Genomic DNA, 19091 nt, shown 5'->3' on the forward strand with positions numbered 1-19091 from the left:
TAAAAATATATACTCTACTAAGGACACATCAGAAGATGACACGTATCATTGTTGGTGTGTCTTTTAGTATATTGTTGTTGATGAAATCTTTTTTCTTCTTAAAATAATAGATATTATTAGCATATGTCCGTTTTCACGTTTGCGTAAACTTGTAGATCTCCAGTAATGTGCGAAAGTCCAACAAACATTTAAAAGTTGAAAATAAATCTTTTCATAATTAATTAATGAGGTGATCGAAATAGCAAATCATTTCAATTATATGTTGATGAGAACATACATATCAACCAATTTTTTGCATTTAAAAAATAAAGAAATTAGTTGGTGCTTTCGTTTTGCATTTATGATGAATTTTATCACATATAGTCTTTGATGTACAAGTTAGAATTGATTTAAGTATAAATACTTTTTCATATTTAGTTGTTTCATCATTTAGCTATTATAGCTAGCTAGGGCAAATAAATAGATAATTATCTATTAAAAATGGAAATTACAAAGTTAAGGGTATGCACCAAAGAAAAAGCACAAAAAAATCTAAGGTTTGATGAGGAGTTAGAGCCAGTGAGTCCTACAACAGAATACTTTCTAACAGAGAGACTAACTATTTACGTTCTTTGTTTCTTTGAATTGGCGAAAACCACTGATTTTCCATCTGTTTATGCTTTCCTCAACGATGTCTTCATTAAGGCTCATCCTCGTTTCTCCTCTATCCCGGTATCATCTTGCTTCTCTTTTTATGAATCTGTAATGCAAGATTGAATTGATCATTAACAATGTGTATTATTATGCTAATGATAATGTTAAGTATTTGTTAAATCATCATATACTAGTGATACTACACACCTTATCAATACTATATACTAAAGTAATCACCAGGATTATTTTAGAATTACACGTGTCACGTCTACATTAAAAAATTTCCCGCCAAAAACTTTTTATTTATTTGTTTTTTAATCTTTTTTCCTTGAAAAACAATTAGATAATTGATGAAAAAAGAGAATATGCAGCCTAAATAATTTTACAATAACAATAACTAACTTTCAATAAATAAAATATTAAATACATACACGATTTATAAAACAAATACAAACTTATAAGAATATATCAATATAAATTTTTCCTGAATATCCGAGCAATGCTCGGGCAAAAACCTAGTACTAATATAATCTCATTATACTTATTTGTACATGTACGGATGCTAATGATTATGTTAATTATGTGAATGTGTGGGTGATTGCGTACATGCCTTTTGTGTTAGTAATACATATGCAAACTCGCACACACGTACATACATATACAATAATCTTAATGTTTTTTTTATTTTTGTATTTTGTATAAGATGTTATGTAAGAAATTACCTAATATATACTTGTATAATCTTGATTTTGTGATAAATAACCAAATAAAAAATTGTTGTAATAAATTAAACTGCCTAATTATTGGTAAAATATTGTAAAATACTACCTCCGGTCGGATTTCCACTGTTGACAATTTTCCGTTGTAGACCCACCTCAAAATACCTTCAAAAATCAAAACCATCGATTTTCATCCCAAAACCAACACAACTTACTTGAAACTGCGTTCACCATGCCAGAACTACCCTCCAATAAACATATATAAATACAAATATTAAACTCGTTGGTTTTAATTATCAATAAATGATTTGGAAGTAGTATCACGTTTCACTAGTACAAAACTAAATGATACTTCTTTCAAAAAAAAAAAAAAACTAAATGATACTTCTATAAATCTATAATATTGGTACTCAATGAAGAAATAACTAATGAATCCACAAAAGAAAAAAAAAAAGATCGATTATCATCATTAAAACCAACTTTAGTGGGCTAGTTTTAATTCACAGAATTAATAAGCAAAATTAATGTTAGTCAATATAACCACTTTGTAAGAAATATGTTTACTCAACCAACAAAAACAAAAAAAAAGTGTGAATTTAACATTTTTTCATACCATACAAGCAAACAATAACATGTACTGTAGTAATTAATTATGTTTTAACGTTTATTCACATTACTGTACGTGATCTAGATTAAGGTCTTACCCTGGCCTGGTGGCAAAAATCGAAGATTTATATATGTACAAATGTACAATAAGTTACATGCTGGATCTAGTAATCCTCCTCCCCGTTAGTAATTCATAATGTGTAACATTCTTATAGCTCATTCGCACCAAATAAAATATTATTGCGTATGTAGTACGACTAATTAATAATAATTACATGTACATGAGTAGGTTGAAGACAAAAGGGGCAAGAAAAAGTGGAAAAGAGTAGAAGTGAATATCAAAGATCAAGTTGTGATTCCAGTATATCCTTGTATGGGATGATATCTGAGTATGACCGATATCTTGTGAAAGCACGTGACCAGGCTCTAAACAGTTATGAGAGGATGCCGATATGTTCCAGAAAGAAGACATGTCGGCTTGTCGGAATCCAACACGTGGCAACAGAAGCACGACACTTGGCACAGAAAGCTCTGCATGGAAAGACCTCATTAATGAGGGCATTAATTACACTCTCTTTTTCTCTCTCTTACTTATCTTCTTCTCTTAAACACTTTCTGACTTTATCATCGGAGTGGTTATCCCCGCATCACCCCGGGGTTAGCTAACTTCTTCTCATTGTGTAGGTTCTCAGCTTGCCGATAGGAGTATCAGGATCTCAGGTCCGAATTCTTGGGGAAGTCAGGATCAGACAGAAACAATTTGGCGCTAGAAGGAGGGGACAGTTGATCACTTCTATCGCCTAAGAACCTCACACAAAACATACATATAACAACGATAACCATGGCCGGAAACAATGGAATACCAGTAGAACAACCCCAGGTGGAAGTAGTAGATGAAACCCATACCCTAGAGGGTAACCAGTTTCATGTGCCGATAACCCCCCCTGCAGGAGGAGGGGAGGCAGAGGATCCTATGGCGGCATTCACTCCAGATGAGTTGGAAACGGCCGCAAGGGTGATGAGTGCAATGAGTAGGAAGAGGAAGGAGGCTGAGGCGGCACGGGCCGAAAGAGAAGCTGCCAAGGCCGATAGAGGAACATCGCACCGTCACCAGGAAGAACAACACAATCAGTTGGAGAACTCGTTGAGGAGACCCCGACATGAGTCGCCGGTAAGATCGCATACAACATCACGACGGGTTGAGCAATCCTCAAGTCACGTTGTGAGTACCAGAACTCAGCAGCAGAGAAGTTCGCAGGTAGAGGGGCAAGCAGTGCGCACAGTGGTGCAGTTAAGGGCATCCCCATTTGCCCAGCATATCTTGGATTAGCCAATGGAAAAGGTGAAAATGCCGACTTGTAGGTACGATGGAAGAGGGGATCCGGCAAGATTCATAACGTCCTATGAGGGGCATATGATGCTGTACACTAACTCGGACGCAGTCTGGTGTAAAGTCTTTCCAACAACTCTGATTGGGGCTGCAGCCGATTGGTTCAACAACCTCGAAGTTGGGTCAGTAGATAGCTTTGAAAGATTGACCGAGATGTTTGTAGGCCAGTATGTCAGTAACAGTGTGAGGCAGAGAACCTCTGGGGAATTGATGGCCGTGGAGCAGAAACCGGATGAACCTTTGAGGGATTATATCAGGCGGTTTAACAATGAGGCAAACACCATTCCAAAATTGCAACAGGAAATAGCTGTAATGGCTTTAATGAATGGATTGGTTGATTCTGATTTCAAAAGGTATCTTACAAGGAAAAGCATGCCGACATTGATAGCGGCGTTTAGCAAAGCTCATGATTACATAAAGAGTGAAGAGTTAATGAGGACAAGTAGTAGACATGTCGTTGCCGGAAAGGGCCAAACTCGGTATGAAGGGACATCGTCTGGAGGAAGCAGGCCGAGAGCTCCTGCCCCAGGAAGGGGAGGAGGAAGCCGGCAAGATACCAGACCGACAAGGCTGCCAATGAGATATAACACCTACACTCCCCTGAATACACCAAGGGCAGCAATCTACTCAGTAAATCAGAATAGAGAAGATTGGTCAAGGCCGATTCCCATGAAGGCAAGGCCAAGGGATGTGAAGAAGTATTGTATGTTCCATAGGGATGTGGGACATTATACGGAGGAATGTACACAATTGAAGGACAACATTGAGGAGTTGATCAGAAAAGGGCACTTAACATAATACCAGTTGAATGCAGGCAGGAATCAGCAACCGGCACAATCAGCTGAGAGGCAACAGATAGAAGCAAGGCCCGAAAGGACGCAGGGAAGGATAGTCCGACAAGGGGATGCAGGAATACCACCGTTATCTACTGGAAGGGTAGATGTGATAACGGGAGGACCGATTCATGGAGGGACAGTTAGTGGGGCAAAGAAGCATTTGGCGGAGCACCGTCATCTAGTCTGTGCTTTGGATGTAGACAACCGTCCTCGGCCGGCGTCAATACCCCAAGTTGTGTTCACGGAAGAAGATGCACGAGGTATAGTGTTCCCACACGACGATCCGTTAGTCCTGATAACCAAGATTAATGGGGCTGACATCAAAAGAGTGCTGGTGGATGGAGGCAGTTCAGCAAATGTGTTATTTATGCAAGCTTTCAATGAGATGAATATAGGAAAACAATATTTGAAGCCGGTATCGTACCCTGTGATCCGGTTTAATGGGTCGACAGTGAGGCCAGAAGGGAGTATTGTGTTGCCGGTAAGGATGGGTGATGGGCTACAGGCAAGAGATCTGATGGCAGAGTTTCTGGTGGTGGATGTTAAGTCGGCTTACAACGCAATCATCGGCAGACCGATAATACATGACATGCAAGCTGTTGTGTCAACTTACCATTTGGCAATAGCCTATGTGTCGAATTTGGATGCTGTAGAGAAGGTGTATGGAGGTCAGGTTATGTCAAAAGCCTGTTATGTGACAGCTTTGAAGAATCTGGTTGGTAGTGCAACGGTGCCATGTAACCCAAAAAGAGAAGGTGAGCCGACAGCTCAGGATTTAACCATGAAAAACTTTGATGCAAGACCTGAGGAAACACCAAGGCCGTTACCGGGGGGAGAAACCGTCCAAGTTGAATTGCAACCAGGCAACCCGAGTAGAACAGTGAAGGTTGGGGCTGATATGGATGTGGATACTAGGTGTAACCTGATAAGCTTGTTGCGCGAGAACGCCGACGTCTTTGCGTTCTCGGCCAGTGAGATGCCGGGAATACATCTAGAAGTGATGGAGCACAAGTTGAATGTTGATAGAAAGTTCAGGCCGATAAGGCAGAAGAAACGCAATTTCTCAACTGAGAAAATAGAAGCAATTCAGGCTGAAGTAAATAAGCTCTTAGCAGCAGGGTTCATTGAGCCTTGCACATACCCAGAGTGGTTGGCGAATGTAGTAATGGTGAGAAAGCCAACAGGGAAGTGGCGAATGTGTGTGGATTTTACAGATCTAAATAAGGCCTTCCCTAAGGATTGCTACCCACTACCCCGGATAGACAGGCTAGTAGACTCAACCTCTGGTCATGCTATGCTTAGTTTTCTAGATGCGTTTTCAGGATATCATCAGGTCAGCATGCATAAGGCTGACAGGAATAAAACGGCTTTTATAACAGATGTTGGTGTATATTGTTATAAGGCAATGCCGTTTGGGTTGAAAAATGCAGGGGCAACCTACCAGAAGTTGGTAGACAAGATTTTTGAGAAGCAGAAGGGACGGAATGTTGAGGTGTATGTAGATGATACGATAGTGAAGAGTAAGGAAAAAGGAGACCATATAGCAGATCTGAGAGAAACATTTGAGACTTTGAGGAAATATCAAATGAAGTTGAATCCGGAGAAGTGTGTTTTTGGGGTGAGATCAGGGAAGTTCTTGGGCTTCATGGTCAGTGAACGGGGAATAGATGCAAATCCAGATAAGGTGAATGCGGTACTTCAAATGAAACAACCAAAAACCATTCGTGATATACAGAGATTGACTGGCAGGATGGCAGGGTTAACCAGATTTATCAGCAAATCAGCTGATAAGGCACTTCCGTTTTTTATGGTACTAAGAAAGAATAAGGCATTTGAGTGGGGAAAAGAACAAAGTGATGCCCTAGAAGTAGTAAGGAATCATCTTAGATCTCTTCCCACAATTGCCAGGCCCGAGAAGGGGGAAGTGTTGCAGTTATACATCTCAGCATCGCCGAAAACGGTAGCAGCCGCTTTGTTAGTAGAAAGGAAAAAGCAGCAACAGCTGATATACTTTGTCAGTCATGTTTTAAATGCGGCAGAGCGTAGATATCCAGTGATAGAGAAAATGGCATTGGCAGTAATAGTGGCAGCCAGGAAGTTGAGGCCTTACTTCAATGCACATCCAATAGAGGTGCTCACCAATCATCCCTTAGAAAAATCATTGCGTAAAATGGATACATCTGGTAGGTTACTGGCATGGGCAGTAGAGTTGTCGGAATATGAAATAAGCTACAGGCCGAGAACGTCAATTAAGGCTTAAGCGTTATCTGATTTTATTGTTGAAACCACATACACCGATGAAGAGGAAGAATTGGGAACATGGCAGGTATCAGTTGATGGATCAGCTACAGCAACGGGAGCAGGGGCTGGAATTGTGATAACGGCTCCGGATGGAAAATTTTTTGAATATGCCATGAAGTTTAAGTTCAAGGCAACAAATAATGAAGCCGAGTACGAAGCCGCGGTAGCCGGAATGCAACTGTCAATAGCAGCAGAAGCAAAATAGCTAGTTTTAACAACTGATTCTCAGCTGGTATCAAGTCAATTTAGTGGGGAGTATGAGACCCGAGAACCGGCAATGGTGAAATATTTGGAGAAGATGAAGCAATTAGCAGCTCAGTTGCAGTACTTTGAGATCAAATTAGTTCCGAGATTGAAAAATGCTCAAGCAGATGCGCTGGCAAGATTGGCAAGTTCAAGTTTTAACGACTTGGAAAGGACATTTATGGTGGAGGTTTTAAAGCAGAGAAGCATAGATGGGATGTCGGCAGAGGTTTTATGTGTTAATGTGAGGAATCAATGGTATGACAAAATACTGGCATACATCGTTCATGGTGTAGGGCCGACAGATAAAGGGGAGCTGAAAAGATTGCGGAGGGATAGTGTATGGTTCGTTATGTATCAAGGCCAATTATACAAAAGAGGGTTTTCACTGCCATTACAAAGATGTATAACGGATTTTGAGTCAATAAAATTGATAGAAGAATTGCATGAGGGAAGTTGTGGTAACCATCTCGGAGCAAGAGCCTTGTCCAGAGAAGCAATGAGAAGGGGGTACTATTGGCCGACAATGAATGCAGACGTAATGGCTTACGTTAAAAAATGTGAGAAGTGTCAAAAGTTTGCCCCAGTTATCAACTTGCCCCCAAATGACCTGACTCTGATATTAAATCCAATCCCTTTCGCCCAATGGGGAATGGATATAGTAGGCCCGTTCCCATCGGCCACAGGTGGAAGAAAATTTCTTATAGTAGGAATTGACTACTTCACAAAGTGGATTGAAGCAGAACCGGTAGCGAAGATAACAGCGTCTGAAGTGAAAAAGTTTATATGGAAAAACATTTTCACAAGGTTCAGGTTGCCAATGGCGATGGTTTTCGATCATGGAACCCAATTTGACTGTAAGCCAGTCAAAGATCTCTTGATAATGTACAAGGTGAAATTTTCTTATGCAGCAGTATGCCATCCACAGTCTAACGGCCAGGCAGAAGCAGCAAATAAGCAAATTGTGACAGCAATTAAGAAGAAGATCGAAGATGCAAAGGGCTTGTGGGCAGATTTGATACCAGAGATACTGTGGGCAAACAGGACAACAATAAGAGAAGCCACAGGTGTATCACCTTACACCTTAGTTTTTGGAACAGAGGCAGTCATACCAGCAGAAGTCGGATTGCCAACATTTAGGGTTCAACATTATTGTGAAGACCAAAATGATTTACTCCTGCGACAACAGTTAGATTTCTTGCCAGAACTAAGAGAAAAAGCAGCAGTTAAATCAGCTGCATTTAAGGAAAGAATGTCCAGAGCCTACAACAGAAGAGTATCTCATCGGCCAGAAGAGCATTTAAATCAGTTACTACGAAGAACAGCAGCAACCGGTAAGGGGGGTGAAGATGGAAAGCTGACTGCAAGTTGGGAAGGGCCTTATCGAATTAGAGATGTCGTCATCCAAGGATCATTTTATCTGGAAACCCTGGATGGGACACCCCTAAAGAATGTATGGAACTCAGCTGTATTGAAGAAATACTATGTGTAATATATAATTTTTATATGAAGCCGATGTCAACAAAGATATCGGTGATGAATGAAGAGGTATTCAGACAACGTGTGTTGAAATAGGCATCCTCCATTTAACAGAACACCGTTAAATGGGACGGACAGCTCAAAACCGCTTCCGTGAAGTTAATAGATATACAACCTGATCAGTTGTATACGTTAACTCACGAGGTTGCTGGTTCAAAATATAATACCGGCCAAATCAATTCGAGTATACGCCGATATGAGGCGTAGCTCAGAAAGTGATCGCCGAGAGGGTACCTAACTGGCTGAAATGGCAAAGCAGTAGGTGACCGATGTTATAATCTGAACCAACAACGAGCATTTACTGCTCAATGTACATAGCTCTAACATGAACTATGTACACTGGGGGGAGTAAGGAATGATATGATATTTGTGATATCTATAGTATATTGTTAGCTGATATTTGTGATATCCATAGTACGTTGAAAGATGTTGGGTATCAGACAAGCTACATCAGACAAGCCACAAGGTAAATCTTTATTTTTTGCAATTTTTTACATATTATAATTTGCAAGACAAAGCAGTTATCATAACATTGTTAAAAAAAAAAAAAAGGCAACTTAGAAAATGATAAGCAAAGACAACACAGTTACGATAAGGGGCGTAAAAGTTCGTAGACAATTAGCAGACAATGAAAATAAAAATAAGTTTACATGACAGATAAAGTTGACAATCGACAGGCATCACCACAAAAAAGGGGTATATGCCGATAAAACAGCATTGTCAAAATAAATGTTAACACATACAAAAGACAATAAAAGAATTACAGCTGATAAGGCCCAATAATACAAGACCCACAAGAGGATGTCGGTGATGACTGCCCGCCCCTTCAAGCTTGTGCATTCTCAGGCACTGGGGAGTCCAGAATGCTGGGATCTTTGGGGCCGTCATCAGCACTGGGCACCAAGTTGTACAAGTCCTCCTCCGAGAACTGTTGTGTCTCGAAGCCAGAAGGGATCTTATAAGCTTCCTCATTGAAAGCTTTTTCAACTTTTGCCCAGTCTTCCTTCTTCCAACCAGCAGCCCGGGCCACACATCTCTGAGCAGCAGTCCAACCTCCATCGAAACGATCTTGGAGCTTGGAACAGAACTCATCTAAAGCTAGATAACGACCCACAGCTCTTTGGCGAATCCAAGGCTTATCAGCTTCCATTTGCATAACCTTCTCCTCAAGGTTTTTTATTTTAGCTCTGGCATCGCTGAGATCCTTCTCAACTAAAGGAAGGCGCTCAATGGCTTTGTTCTTTTCGGCAATCTGAGTCTTCAGATTCTGCAATTCCAATTCCAAGCCAGCAATCTTCTCCACCTTAATCCTCAGCTCCGACATCTCCTTGTCGTCTTTCTCCTTTATTTTCCTCAAATCATCCAAGGCTCTTTCAGCATTGCTGATGATTTCCTGCATGGCACTTTGGCTGGAAGAGGCCTGATGATGTTTTTCCTGGTAGTAACGGTACATCTCAACCAGTTCTGTACCAGACATGACGGCCTAAGCAAAAAAAAATATATATATATATAAAAAATAAATAAATAAATAAATAAAAGTTAAGAATAAAACGAACAGGATAAGTACATGATAAAGATGAGAACAAAACATAAAAAATATGTAAAAAGAGAAGAAAAGATACCTTCATCATGTTATGCATATGAGCAGCAGCAAGGGGGCCGATTGGACCAGCAGGTCTGTCCATCGGCAGAGTAAGATTGCTCAGAAGCCGGTAACCGAGATTCCCACCTTGCATTGGGTCATCGGTAATCATAGATTCATTCCGGCCGACATCCATATCCGGTTGCCAACGGTCTCCGGAGCGACCAGGAGGGACGGCAAACCCCTTCAAAACTTCATCTGGAAATCTTCTAGAGACTCGTTCAATCCATTGATTGGACCGATAAGTCAGGGCCGGAATGCTAGAATTTGACCCAACTGTAGTAGGGGCGATTGTGGTGGTAGCTTGAGGTTGACGAGGGGACTCAGCAGAGGTGAGATCTTCGATCTCAACACCCTGAATAACCTTCTTCACAATGGCCTCAGGGCTCTTAGCTTTGTTGGTGGGCGGAGTCTTCTCGGACTCCGATTGGTCCTTTTTCTTTCCACCACGCCCTTCAGGTTGTCTAGGGCTAGAGATCACAATTCCACCTCGCCGATTGGCCAGAGATGTCGTCTTTCTCTTCTTGGCATTTTCGTCAGCCATGATCTCAGCTCTTCTTTTGGCACTGATAGCTGGAGCGCGGCCGCAAACGGTAGCAAGAGTGTCGTAGGGGTTTGAAGCTTTAGGGCAACGTCTGACAACTCTTTTCCCGTCGGAAGATAAGCCGAGTTGCTTGTTGTCCAAATTGTCAATACCTGAGAAGAAGGAATGTACGTTCAACAAGTTAGATACAAATGATTAAAAAAAAAAGAGAGGAAAAAAAAAAACTCAATAAAATAAACAGTACCATAGTTGTCAGTCCAACAGAGACCGACACGAGATAATGGCGCGTTGCCCAAAATGTAACTCACATTCGGCACCCACACCTTAGGAACTATACGAACCTTGCCATCACCTTCGTCAAATTCTGAGACGTCAAAATGGTTGACGACTCTCTCTTCGTGTTTACCAAGATCCCTCTCAGGAATCGAGTCAAAACGAGGATGAGGCTGGTAAAAGGTTCTCCTTAAAGGAAAATCCTCAGGAACCGACATGAAAAAGAACCTCACTTGCCAACCCTTGCAACTTGTCAATTTGGGGTGGACGGTATATTTGTGAGGTTGGGTATACAAGGACCACCACCCATCTGACTGACCATCCCTCTTTAAGGTAATTAGTCGTCTAAAAACATTAAGGGTTAAGGGATAGTTTCGATATAGCATAACCCAGATGGTGGCAATAACGGCCCGGATAGTGGGAGGGGTAACCTGAACTAAACAGACATTCCAGGCCTTTAGGATTTTTGCTACAAAAGGATGTAGGGGAAAGCGAAGGCCGAAGTCTAAGTGCTTCATATAAACGGCCACAGAACCCGCTGGACAATTTAATACTGAGGCTCCAGAAGGGGGAACTGACAACTCGTACCCGTCAGGTAAATTGAAGAATTTCTTAGCACGGCGGCAATAATCTTTTTCAATTGCCGTCTTCCTAAAATCATCACTTATTTTCGCCTTGGCCACTTTTCCATCTCTGGCAAGGGTAATAGGTTGTCTGAACTCAGCTCTATCAGTCTCAGAGTTGTAACCCTCATCCAGATTTTCTTCCTGAATAACCTCAGCCGTCATATCGACAATATCTTCCCTACTTTCATTGTTGATACTGTCTTCTTGAGTCTCGTCATCTCCTAAAACCGAGTTGACGGCTGAATCATGAACTGGAGATGACGGACCTTCCAGAGGGTTTGCAGGGATGTCATCCACTGGTTCTTCTTCAGAAGAACTTACAACCTGACCTTGCCCAGGTCTTTTGCTGGATTCAGCTGCCTTAGCGGCCTCAGCTGATTTGGCGGCCTCAGTGGCTTCACGAGCAGCAGCTCGAGGCTGATAACTGGTACTCTTTACCCTTGGCATGGTGTTTATACCTATATTGCCAACGTTAGTGCCGTATTGATTAAAATAGCGTTTCCCAGTAAAGCTGTGTAAGTGATAACGAACACTAACAGGCTCAACGTCAAGAATTTCGGTATCGGCAGGGATATCAGGGTTAGTAGGGTGAAAGGCACTTTCGCGGTGGGCAATAGTCCTATGTATCATAAAAGCGCGTTTCTCTTCTTCAGAAGATAACGTCTCAAATGGATAATCAATATTATCGGAAAGGGAAGATGAATTACCCTGGTTACTACCAGTTTCTTTGCCTAGGGATTGTCTAATTAAACGACGCCTAGCAGTACTAAGGTTAGGGAAATTCTCTTCGACACTATCTTCAGACATTTAATTTAAAAATGAGAAAATAAAACAAAACATGCAAAATCAAGGGGTTAAGGAGCGGCAATACCTTCGACAAAAGTCGCTGATACGATGAACTTAAAGTGAGAAGTGACGAAGAAGAAAAGCACACCGAATATACTGAGAAGCGTAGACCGAAATCGGGAAGAGTCAGGAAAATAAACTTTTTATTGAAGAATAAAGATTGAGAAAAAGCTTTGGAAGAATGAAAGTGAAATGAAAAATGGCGAAATTTTTGATCTAAAAGAAAAAAACTGAAGAGTCAGTTGAGGTGAAAGGCGGTTCAGAAATCCAACGGCCCTGAATCAACAACCAATTTCAAAAAGTAGCGGCAAGATCTGTGACACGTGTATTAATTTTCCCGCTTCAAAAAAAAAAAAAAAACAACGGTTACGCTTCCATATTATAACAAGTAGACCTTGTCTGCTATCGGCAAACAAGGTCACTTGGGGGGGAAAACGGAGTTTTTCGCTCCCAGGTATTTTATAACAAGTAGACCTTGTCTGCTATCGGCAAACAAGGTCACTTGGGGGGGAAAACGGAGTTTTTCGCTCCCAGGTATTTTATAATAAGTAGACCTTGTCTGCTATCGGCAAACAAGGTCACTTGAGGGGGAAAACAGAGTTTTTCGCTCCCAGGTATTTTATAACAAGTAGACCTTGTCTGCTATCGGCATACAAGGTCACTTGGGGGGAGATAGAACGGTTAAAAGCCAATAACAGTGCAAATGGATACAGTACAGGATTATAGTACAAAGATTGTCTTCTTACAATAACAAAATAGAAATAAAAATAATAAATAAGAATACATCATCTCAGCAAAAGAATATAGAGCTTAAAAGAATATGGAAACAAATTGTTTGAGCAAAAGATGTGAGTCTCTGAAATATTCTCAAGCTTTGTCTGATAATGTGTCTGAGTATAAGCCAAGCAAGTATAACGAACTGCGGCAACGGCAAGGTTAGTAATAAAGTTTTGTTAACGTGCCGTGCTTGACAGAGTACGAAAAATGTTGTAGCATGAAATTTCCAACATAAGGTGAAATTTGTAGAATGAGAAGTGGAACCCAAAGTTTGTTTAGTTCAGTTTGTTGCCTATGTTAACTGAGAACGATGATGTATGATCATGCGTCCTCACTTGGGGGGCTAATTGTATGGGATGATATCTGAGTATGACCGATATCTTGTGAAAGCACGTGACCAGGCTCTAAACAGTTATGAGAGGATGCCGATATGTTCCAGAAAGAAGACATGTCGGCTTGTCGGAATCCAACACGTGGCAACAGAAGCACGACACTTGGCACAGAAAGTTCTGCATGGATGAGAGCCACCTGTCAGGGTAGATCATTATAAATAGTAGGTAAGACCTCATTAATGAGGGCATTAATTACACTCTCTTTTTCTCTCTCTCTACTTTCTCTCTCTTACTTATCTTCTTCTCTTAAACACTTTCTGACTTTATCATCGGAGTGGTTATCCCCGGATCACCCCGGGGTTAGCTAACTTCTTCTCATTGTGTAGGTTCTCAGCTTGCCGATAGGAGTATCAGGATCTCAGGTCCGAACTCTTGGGGAAGTCAGGATCAGACAGAAACAATCCTGAAGGTTTATCACCAGAAGAATGCAGTAAGCATTTTGAAGATTACACATCCAAAATATCTACATCACATATGCCACAAGATAAACCCTTGTGGCAACTTCACATTTTCAATTACCCTACAAAGAATGCTACTGCAACTTTCATGTTTAAGTTTCACCATGCCATTGCTGATGGCACCTCGCTCATGGGAGTCGTCTACTCTTGCTTTAAACGAGTAGACGATCCTTCGAAACCTCTCACTTTCCCATCTAGAACTACTCCAAGCTAGGGAGAAACAAAGTCATTCTAAGAAGAAAGTTTTCAACATTGTACCTAAATTTATGGCTTCTATCTTTTACACCTTCCTACATTTTGGACAAAGTATTAGGTTATCTTTCTCAGCTGATGATCGGACTCCAATCAGATCGGGTAATATGAATCCAGATTGTAGAATTTGTACCCTTAATTTATCTCTTACCGATATCAAAAGAATCAAGACTATTCTTGGAGTGGTAAGGCACGACTTGTTATAACATTATATGCCATGTTTAAGTCGTCTTTAGGGATGATTTTGATAGTTGTCCTTAAAAATAACTATTGTTATACTAATTTTTTATTGGTTGATTTAATTTATTTTCTAATTTAAAAATTAATTATAAATTATTTATCTAATGGTTAAAATTCATTTCTTGATTTTTGAAAAACTTTTTTTTTTTTAATTTTCCTGATTAATTTACAAAATTCAATTAATTTTTATTATTACTCAAATGATTAAAAAAAAAGTTATGAAAATATAAAAAAAAAAAAAAAAATTCCAAATAAAAAGAAAAAACCTATAAAATTAATTTTGACATAAAAACTAAATCATACATCAACCAATAAGAAATTAGTATAATTATTGTCATTTTAAGGATGATTACCACATTATTTTTTCGTCTATGACTAGCTCATTTTTGTTTATGTTTGTTGTTTTTTTTTTTTTTTTTTGGTGAATAGACGGTAAATGATGTTGTCGTTGGGATACTTTTTCTTGGAACTCGCTTATATATGCAAGAAATCAACAATGGACAACTAAAGAGCACACGATCCACGGCAGTGATAACTCTTAACATTAGAAGTGACAAAGGATATGCACGCGCAGAAGAAATGCACAAAGACAATGCCAAGGTACCATGGGGAAATAGATTTTCAGGTATCGAAATACCAATCACAAATTTAAAGGAGAATGATATTAAAAATCCTCTAAAGTTTATCTTGAAAGCTCACAAAATTATTAAGAGAAAGAGGAATACTACTTTTGCTCAAATTCTCTTATTATCCTGCCTTGGAGCTGTGAGAACATGTATTGGCTTAAAGGTATGTTACATTTTGCTTTTTGTTATTTTAATCTTCAAACGGGAACTATATGTAGGGACAGAGAAAGTATTACAGATTACCTCTCAAAGTAGATAAGTCACTCATGTTTTACAACTAGTTTAGATTAATGCAGTACACGGTGATTACTAAATTATACTTCGTATTTCTTATTAATATTAGCTTTAGTTTGATGATTAATTAGCGAAAAAAAAAGTGAAAATTTCTTATTACAGTAAATAAACTTTATAATACAACATATTTTTGTTTTTGGTGATGTAGTGTTTTTGAAACAAGTATTTCTAAATGTAGACAAAATTTTAAACAAATCGGATGTACAATAAAATATTGTACATCCGTTATAAAGTTATCCTTAAATGAACAAAAGTTAACCCAATATGAATAAAAGTTACCCTGACATAAATAAAAGTTACAACTATTTATGTTTTATTCATAAAAGTTACCTAAAAAATTGTAAAAGTAATCCTAAATTTGATAAAAGTGACCTTCAATGTACAGAAATTACTATACATCGGATGTATATGTTCTATTACCAGTTACCACAACTAACTCAAATATTATGTTTGCAAATTGCAGGTAGCTACACAAACTTTTGAGCAAAGGTCGTTGAATTGTAGCTTTCTGATGACAAATATGATTGGGCCAATTGAGAAAATGAGTTTTGCTGGTCATCCTGTCAATAACTTTTATTTCATGCCAACTCGCGTCAAATCGGTTAGCATTGTGCCTCATATCTTTTCTCATGTTCTGATATTTGCTTTTTTAATCAAATTAATGGCTTCTAACCTTAATTGTATAGCCCAATACATATTTTATGTGGCGTAACCAATTCAAATATTATATACTGTAATAAATTAACTTGCATGTCATATTCTCTTCACACCAACATTGTTCGGTTGTGTTATATTTTATATGAATAACTTTTGTATACATCAGGTGTACAGTAATTTACTGTACATCGGGGGTCACTTTTTATCAAATTTAGGGTCACTTTTACAATTTTTTGGGTAACTTTTATCGATAAAGTATAAATACTTCGTAACATTTATTTATGTTAGGGTAACATTTATCCATATTAGGGTGACTTTTGCTTATTTTAGGGGTAATTTTATAACGAATGTACAATATTTATTGTACATCCGATTTATTTAAAAGTTTGTGATTTTATATATGCATGCTAATTAGTTGTCACAAATTATTAAAACAAATGTCTTTTGACTTATGATTTACATAAGGTTATGAATGCAGCAGAATCAAAGTTGTAGAGATTGGATAAAATAATTAGAGATTTATAATAAGACAAAAAAAAAATACTGGTAATACAAAGGAACACACAATTTTAGTATGGAAAAATTCTCTAAAAAAAAGGCTATGGTAGTGTAGTAGTTGAAACAATCGAGAGATTTGGTGTTGTTTGGTTGATGTGTGAATTTAATTCCCATAGGAATTTATAATTCATGGAAAGTTAACTCTTTAATGAAATTCCTAGGAATTTTCTAAATGTGTTTGATTGGCAATAAGAGAAATTGAAATTCCCATGAATTTTGGTTTACTTAAGGGGGCTAGGTAATTTACTTCCCATATTTTGTGGGAAATTGAAATTCCCATGCAACCAAACAACTACTCATTTTCTCAATTCCCATGAATTTCCCATTCCCCCATTTTACGATGTCAACCAAATAAGGCTAGATCCTCGAAGGATCATATGGAGGACCACTTTCAACATGTTTCCCAACAAAATTTATAGATGATGTATGAAGGTAAATGAATTAGGGCTTGTTGTCTTCAGCTTATTTTCAGTTAAGTTTAGTTTAGTTCAGTTAAATTCAGCTCTAATAAGTTCATATCAGTTAATTAGTTCAGTTCAGTTCAGCTCCAATAAGTTCAGTTCAGTCAATCAGAATAGGCCCTAAGTTCGTAGAAAAATCTATGTCAACACTTATCAGCCTAATAATTTTATGATTGATATTGCAATTTATAGATGAGCACCGTCATTATTAGGGCTGCACATAGTTTAGTCTGGACCGTAACCAAACCAGACCAAACCGCATTTTAACGGTTTGGTTTGGTTTACGGTTTGGAAAAATATGGTTTGGTTTCGATTTTTGGGGAAATATGGTTTGCGGTTTGGTTTGGTTTTTCGAAAATTATAAACCAAATTAAACCGTAAACCAGTAAACCGCATTTTAATGTTTATACTACCTCCGTTTCATGTTTTTTGCAACTTTGAGCATTATTTGTGAGATATAAAATATTGCAAAGTTGCAAAAAACATGAAACGGAGGTAGTATAATTTTTAATTAAATTAAAATAGTTATTATATATTATAAAAAAATTAAAAAACATGAAAAATCATTAGAAAACTATACGGTTAGTATATTACTATACTCTATACTCATTCTCAAATAGTCAAATATCAATACTTAAAATTCAATATGTCATATAACTCATATTGCTCTTATTGTGTTAGCACTTGATTAGTTGGTTGTTATTTTTATTATAACTTTGTAGTAAAATTTAATCCCTTTGGGCTAATTATTTAAACTTTATTATAAATTTATTAATATTTGACAATTTTTTAGGAAAAAATGTCGTCTCATCATAAACCGCAACCAAACCGCATTATTACGGTTTGGTTTGGTTTGGTTTCTAATATGGTTTGGTTTGGTTTGAAAAATTGACCAAACCGTATTTTGCGGTTTGGTTTGGTTTAGACTCAAACCGCACCAAATCAGACCATGTTCACCCCTAGTCATTATAAGATAAGAAAGTATTGTATGAGGGTCGGACTTACAATGAATTTACCCCCCTCACACAAATTTTGGCCACTTAATCCAACAATAATTATCTCTCATTGACTCCATAGTATGATCTAACTTAGGCTTTTATAGCATTTGATTTGGTAGATATAGCATTTAATAATTGTTATTATGTAGTTAAATACATGATAATGACTAGCATCCTTGGTGAATTTTTATTTCAGAGTTTGACGGTTACTGTGATGAGTTATATGCAAATGTTGACAATTGGCTTAGCTGTTGAAAAAGGCTTCATCAATCACCAAAAATTAATCACTTGCGTGGAGAAAGCCTTTCAACTGATTTTCGATGCTGCCACAACTACTTCATAATCTGTTGCAAATTGAATACTAAAATTATATGGTGTTGTTTAATGTGTCGTATTTAATTTGTTAAGAGTGATACCCAAAACATAATCTCAAATCATGTGTTCATGTTTACCATTTTATCGTATGTTGTCTCTCTATTATTCAACAATTTAAGAAATAAAATGATGTTTTATTCTTGTTTACTGTTTTTAGTTCATGGAAAGTCTTTAAATTTTTTTTTTTCTTTCTAAATTAGATTTGGTTTGCATCAAGTCCATAATAGAAAGGCTAATTTTAAGATATGTCAACGGTCAACCTATGTATGTTGAGCATGAGCAAATTCTTTTTTACCTATATATACTTCCTCATTTTTATAGTAGCTACCTGTAATTTTACGTTTTGTACTACTTAGGGCCTGTTCTCATTGACTGAACTCAGCTAAACTGAACTGAATTGAATTGAACTCAGCTGAACTGAACTGCACTGAACTCAGCTGAACTGAACTGAACAGAATTGAACTGAATATTTTATAAGAGAAGGAAATTAGGAGCTGAACTAAACTACTGAACTGAGCTGAATTGAACTGAACTCAGCTGAATTAAATTGAACTGAACTGAATTTTAACGTAAGATAACAGGCCCTTACTGCATACTTTTTTAATTGTGGTAATTTTCTTCTAAGAATATACTAATTATCTTGTCTTGTCAAAAAAAAAAGAATAAACTAATTATATGAGCAATATTTTGCTTGTTAGGTTCGTATTAAATTATTAACATATTAATTTTTTTTTTATAATTTTTATTATATAACTAGTATAGTACTCATCATGCGGTGAACTTAGTGGCGGATCTAGCGGGGGTT

At 38.0% G+C, this 19091-nt stretch overlaps 1 pseudogene; it reads left to right on the forward strand.

Moving 5' to 3' along the window:
- Window positions 1-480: 480 nt before the first annotated feature.
- On the forward strand, window positions 481-18345 carry LOC145619865 (wax ester synthase/diacylglycerol acyltransferase 4-like; annotated as a pseudogene).
- Window positions 18346-19091: the final 746 nt, after the last annotated feature.

The sequence above is a fragment of the Chenopodium album genome, chromosome 27 (genome assembly GCF_948465745.1).
Source record: "Chenopodium album chromosome 27, dcCheAlbu1.1, whole genome shotgun sequence".
In the NCBI taxonomy this organism is placed as follows: Eukaryota; Viridiplantae; Streptophyta; class Magnoliopsida; order Caryophyllales; family Amaranthaceae; genus Chenopodium; species Chenopodium album.